Below are 6,464 nucleotides of genomic sequence, written 5' to 3'. Positions count from 1 at the left end.
CACTTTAAGGAGAAACATGGTTGTGATATAAGAGGGCTAAAATCATTCTGTGGAATTAAAATCTGTAAATCCAGTTGGAGAAAAAATGATATAGAGGAACGCTTAGCCAAATTGGAAATGAAGTGCATATTCACATTGAACACCATGGTCCCTAATGGACTTAATGTGGATTATGAGTACAAATGGCTGATATGAATAATTATGGGGGTGGTATTGTTATATCTATATACCACTAACTATGTTTAATGGGCCCCATACATCAGCAATCACAATTTCTGGATTTCCAGATACAGGGATTTTTTGGCCAGATAAATGGATTTTACAATCTATCTGACTTTGCCCACACATTACAGATTTATTTCAGTGATCGGCAGATTTTTCCATCTAAAGATTGCATCTTCATATCTGGAAATTGCCCCAATCGATTGTCATTTCAGCTGTTCATAATGTAAATAGATGAAGAAGATGAATTGGGAATGCCCACACATATAAAAAAGATCCGCAGATAATACCAGATTATTAAGCATGTTTAAAAACCTGATTAAGCAATCGATTGGCGATTTTGATTGGGATTGCCAAAAGGGGGAGCCCACACATCTAAAATTAATTGTGGCAATCATCTCCATATCTGAAAATTGTCACAATTAATTGGTGATGTATGGGGCCCATTATTCTCTTCCCTCTTTTTTTCCCCTCTAAATGTCCGGCTATAAATGAGCTATTAGCCAGTTTTATTGTGCAATATACATGCTGCTATTTCTCTGTGTGCAATATTCCTGAGTGTTCTAAATTATTTTTAATCTTTTTATATAAATTTTTATATACATTTTTTAATGTATTTTTCTTGTATTTATACTATGTATTGTCTCCGATCATTTTAAATAATGTCACTTTGTGTATTCTGTAGCTTAAAATGTACACCATTTAGCACTTTATTCTAGCCCATATAGTTAGAATGTAGCAAAACAGAATATAGCCTGACACAGGTCTAAGATTATTGGCCGGCTGAGAACCACGTGACCAACGCAGGGTGTGATAAAAGCAACTCCCTGTGAACATGGCGGCACATCTTGAAAAAGGATATACTGAAATATCCGAAACGCGTTGATTGAGCCGCTCATCCCATACGGCAGGAGCAGTGGGACGGATCTGTGCGTCGTCACACGTACCTCCGGACCTCCGACCTTTGGTGTTGTCTGCAGCACACCTTACAGCGAGGAAGAAGCCGCCGGTTACCCGCCCACCTGCACCGCTACCATTTGGACCTTTTTACCGATGTTTGTCTATGTTGGATCTGTGTATCAAGTGTAAGAATAAAACCCTGTTACCTGTTCCTGGACGTCCACGGTGGTTTGACTAACAAAGATACCTCTGATGTGCATGCGAGATTGAATTCCCATGTAAGTTGATTTCATGTCGGTAGTTCTGCATGTCGATTTTTCTGCAAATGTGAGGGCTGTCTCAAGAAACCGCTACGGGCACGCCTTAGTTGAAATTAATTGTAAGTTCACTTCCTTATAACATCAGGAAGAATTAGTTGCGGAAAAAAGAAACTACATTGAAGATAACCTTCATTGGGTATCTGCTACAGCGCTGGTCACTTGTTCCATTTTCCTTTTTGTCAGCACAGTTTATGTTCAGCCAAAAACAAGCTATTCGCTAGTTAATAACTGCCATAATCAGTTATTTGTCCTGTGCCTCCTGACCCATCACAAATACAGTAGTATGGCATTCTAAGGCATCTCTGTCACATGCTGCATCTGTAACATGACTGTTAGGAGCAGATTACTTGGAACTTCATCTCGTTCCATATAATTAGTCTCCAAGGCTTAGTACATCTCCCCCTAAAGGTTTTATATATGCCCTCGCTCTCTCTCACCTAGAATACTACAACTTCACAACTTATCCTTTAACAGTATAGTCCTCATTCATGCAGCGGTTTGTCGCGCCCCTCCCCCGTTCTCTTCTTTTCCACAAACTCTCCAAGTGGTTTCCTTTCATCTTGTGCATAACCTACTTTCAGAGAATGGGGGGACTTTGTCCCTTATTCTGGTTCACTCGCAAAGGCAAATTCCTTCTCAAATGGACAGAACCATGTGCACTGCAGGGGGGGGGGGGGCAGATGTAACATGTGCAGAGAGAATTAGATTTGGGTGAGTTATTTTGTTTCTGTGCAGGGAAAATACTGACTGCATTATTTTTACACTGCAATATACTGTAGATCTCACTTTGAAGTAAAACCCCCCACCCAAATCTAATTCTCTCTGCACAAGTTACATCTGCCCCCGCCTGCAGTGCACATGGTTTTATCCATTTGAGAAGGAATTTGCCTTTGCGAGTGAACCAGAATAAGGGCCCTTGTCTCATGGAATATTTGACTTCAAATATCAATGATCCTTCAACTGACCACTTCATTGTGTTCTGCCCGCAGCAGCGATTGGACTCCCTGCCTGCTTCCTTTTCTGTCCATATAATGCTGGAAGCACGCACTAATAGAGTGATCCTGCTAGATTCATTAGCTTGCATGTCAATTCATGACAATGGCAGCCCGGCTACGATCTGTTATTCTGCTCCTAGGACTAAAAATCTATTTTAGGAGCCAGAAAGCTGAACATTTCTGAGGAAACAGTCTGTCCCAGGCACAGGACCACTGCTAGGCTGAAAGACCCAGACAGGACCAAAATAAAGGACGTGACAGCAGATTATAAACTGCTTTCACCACCTCTGCCCTGGCTCTGGCTGGTGTCCTCATTAGCATTGCTGGCTGGAGAAGGGCTATGCAGAGAGAGAGTCTGATTGGAACACGTACCTCCTGCTCATATGTCAAAAAGCAGCAGCGTTTTATAATGGAGGGTACCAGAATGTGCCAATTTACATACAGTAGTGTCCATCTGCAGAATAAGAGCAGCGATCAGAACAGAGGTTGCATCTTCACCCCCTAGGTCTGTTCTACCTTTTTGTGGCTGAAGAAGTGACCCCTATGTCCAGAATATCTGATAATGTTTTAAGAGGTTTCTGTAGGTAGCATTACCTTTCATAAATGACCCAGATTTTGTGCCAGTAGAGTGCAGTACCACTTTTGACCAGGATGGCAGATGGGCAAGTACAGCACTGTATAATGCCATCCTGAGATTAATAATAGATTCTTATATCGCGCAGCAAATTCGTTTTGCAAATGGAAACAATGATAAAACAAACTGGGTGGTTGCAGACAACTAAAACAGTAGGAAGGGCCCTGCTCGCAAGCTTACAATCTATAGGGAAATCGGTATGCAAGGATAGGCATACCTCCCAACTTTGGAGGAGGCTGAAGAGAGATACTTGATCGTGCCCAAATCTTTGGGGGCGCAGCCTCATGACCAGAGGGCATGGCCTATGTGCTCCCACGAGGTCACGCCTACATTTTTGCCACTGTGGGGGCATGGACAGCGCTGTGTTGGCCATACCCTAAGCCCCGCTCCCTGCCTGAATTGCATCTATTGTCCGCTGCCCCCCCACACACACATACAAGATACTGCTGGCCCCGGCCTAGACTTCCCAAAAATATGGGATAGTCGGTATGGGATAAGTGCTACATATTGTATATTGGGCCAGAAGTTTACAAATGTTCCTGGTGGGCTGTATGATACAGTGACCCAGCAATGTTGGGAAGATGGGAAAGTGAGAGAGATCATACTGTAGGTGAGGATATGTGTATCCTGTACAGTGGGGATGTAATTGGATTGGAAAGGTTTACAAAGGTTACGTGGGTGGTTCTGAAATTTGATAAGACGCCTGTACAGCTGGCATTATGCTTTTTGCCTACCGCAGTACATTACATTTCCAGCCCCATACTTGTGTTTGTGGAAGCAAACTTAAATAAATATTCAGTGAATTTCGCAGCTTCACGGGTCAATCAGAATGACCTCCGAAATGCCATCTATTATGGAAAATAAATCCTAGCCTAGGGCTTTTAATTCCTAATGTATGAATAAATCATACTTGCCTACCCTCCCGGAATGGCCGGGAGGGTCCCGCAAATCGGGTCCCCCGGGAAGGGGGGCAAGTCTCCCTCATTTCCCTACAGCCCCGGCTCCCCCTCTCCCCGCGGTCTAAAAACTATGACTTTCGCGGGTCCGCGGGGAGGGGGCGGGGCTAAATGACGCAATTCGCGGCATTTCGCGGCATTTTTAGCCCCTCCCTCCACCCACGGACCCGCAAATTGAGGCTTCGGCCCGTCATGGGGGTGGGGCTTGATGACATCACCCGTGCCCCGCCCCCAAAACGAAGCCTCTACCCGCCCCCTTTCACTCCTCTCCGGGCTTCTCCCGGAAAGGAGTATGCCAAAGTCGGCAAGTATGGAATAAATATTAAATAAATATATAAAAATAGTTTTTTCATGTTTAGAAGTATTTTTTATTGAAATAATAAATCTAAAAACACAATAAACATTTGAATGGATTGAGCTTTTGCATTACCTGTACCATAGTCAGGCTTGTTATATACCTGTCATCTTTCCCACGAGGAAGTCCTTTTGCAACTACCTTTTCTACGCAAAGAAAAGCCGGGTCGCTGATGAAAAAAAAATGCTTCAGTTTACGTCAGAGGGCTTTCACATTTTGATAAATAGGCCAACATGCCTTGAATATTCGGCCCTGCAGATGTTTCTTTCTGGTGTGCTATCAATTCTGTGCAGAGTTATTGTTTGCCCTTTGATATGACACAGACCTGCTGCAGTCACGGCAGAGCAGCTATACATCACGTCTGACACCATACGCAACAGAGCTGCCAACATTTAATACATTTACTGAAAGTACAAAAAAACAAAAGTGTGATATTTTCATCTGTCAGTGACAACAAAGTAAATATCTATCCTTTTCCGGTGTCAGTAACGTTTCCTACTACAAGGCAGAGAAGTATACTTACACTGGTCCATACAGCTGATCCAAAAGATGAACAATTATGATGGAAAGGGTGGTATGGGTTGTGAGGTCGACAGTCAAAAGGTCGACCTCTATTGGTCGACAGTCAAATGATCAACATATGACAAAGGTCGACATGGTAAAAATATCAACACAAGCAAAAGGTCGACATGAATACGGTCGACATGGGAAAAGGTTGACGTGAATTTTTCACTCTTTTTATTGTTTAGTCAGTTTTAAAGTCGGTTTTAAAAAAAATCACGAAAACTCGTCTACCTTTTTACATGTTGACCTGTTTTATGTCGACATTTTGCTTGGGTTGACCTTTTGACCATGTCAACATAATGCAAGTCAACCTTTTTCAAGTGTCAGCCTTTCTACATTTTCGACCAATAGTGGTCGACCTTGGTAGACACTGTCAAACCTAATGACCGAATTCCCAACTTGGGGATTTGGGTGATGACAAAGGATCTACCCTTCGTATAGAGGTACAGTTGTAAATTGATTTAGGATAGACAGTTTGATGTTCCTGTGGAAAGGCTCATATGTGTTTAAATGATGTGTACTCCTGATCAGGGGCAGCGCCGTAACTATAGCACCGCAGCCCCCGCCACCGCGGGGGGGCGCTGTGCATGTGGGGGTGCCGGGGGCTGCGGTGCTATAGTTAAACCCCCCCTCAATCCCCCGCAGACTTACCTATCGCGCTGGTCCCGGCGGCTCCGGTCTTCTGCTGAGGACCACCACAAAATGGCCGCCCCCATATAGCACACAGTTCTCTGAAACTGTCTGCTGTATGGGGGCGGCCATTTTCTGGTGGTCCTCAGCAGAAGAACAGAGCCGCCGGGACCAGCGCGATAGGTAAGGCTGTGGGGGATTGAGGGGGGGTTTGCATGGGCAGCGGGGCGGCGGGGTAGGGGTGCCAGCGGGGCGGCGACGGGGGGGGGGCCTAACAGCGGGGGGGCGCCCAAAACGTAGCTACGCCACTGATCAGAGGCACCAAGTGCTGAGGTAGATGGAACGTACGTGATCAACTCTAGTCTTTTGCAAAGTGCAACCTGGAGTGAACACTTGATTATCAGTTCCATGACCATCCCTGTTTTATATACTGTACGTCACAGCAAGGAAAATCACTGTATACTGTATAGGAAATGGTATAAGGGACAGAAGAGATGGGTGAAATTTACTAAGATGTGAAATACACTTCACAGGTCATGTTGCTTTGGGCAACCAATCAGAAGCTACTTCTTATTTATTTACCACCCTCTAGAAGATAGTAGACAGGATGTGATTGGTTGCCCATAGCAACATGACCTGTGAAGTGCATTTTACATCTTAGTAAATTTCACCCGATGTATGTCACTTTTATACTTATTATTTATTTACATTTTAGTTTTTCAGGCAAAGCATTTTATTATTCCTGGGTGTTTTTATTTAGCCTCATAGCCAGTCATCAGTTGGTTAAATGTTGTCCCTTTTGTGTTCTGTCAAGTCTTGCACAACAGAACTATATACATAGAGTATATGATTATTTAATTACTGGTACACTTTGGGCCAGATGCACAA

The sequence above is a fragment of the Crinia signifera genome, chromosome 7 (genome assembly GCF_055691185.1).
Source record: "Crinia signifera chromosome 7, ASM5569118v1, whole genome shotgun sequence".
NCBI lineage: Eukaryota > Metazoa > Chordata > Amphibia > Anura > Myobatrachidae > Crinia > Crinia signifera.
Note: the sequence above shows the minus strand (reverse complement) of the source record.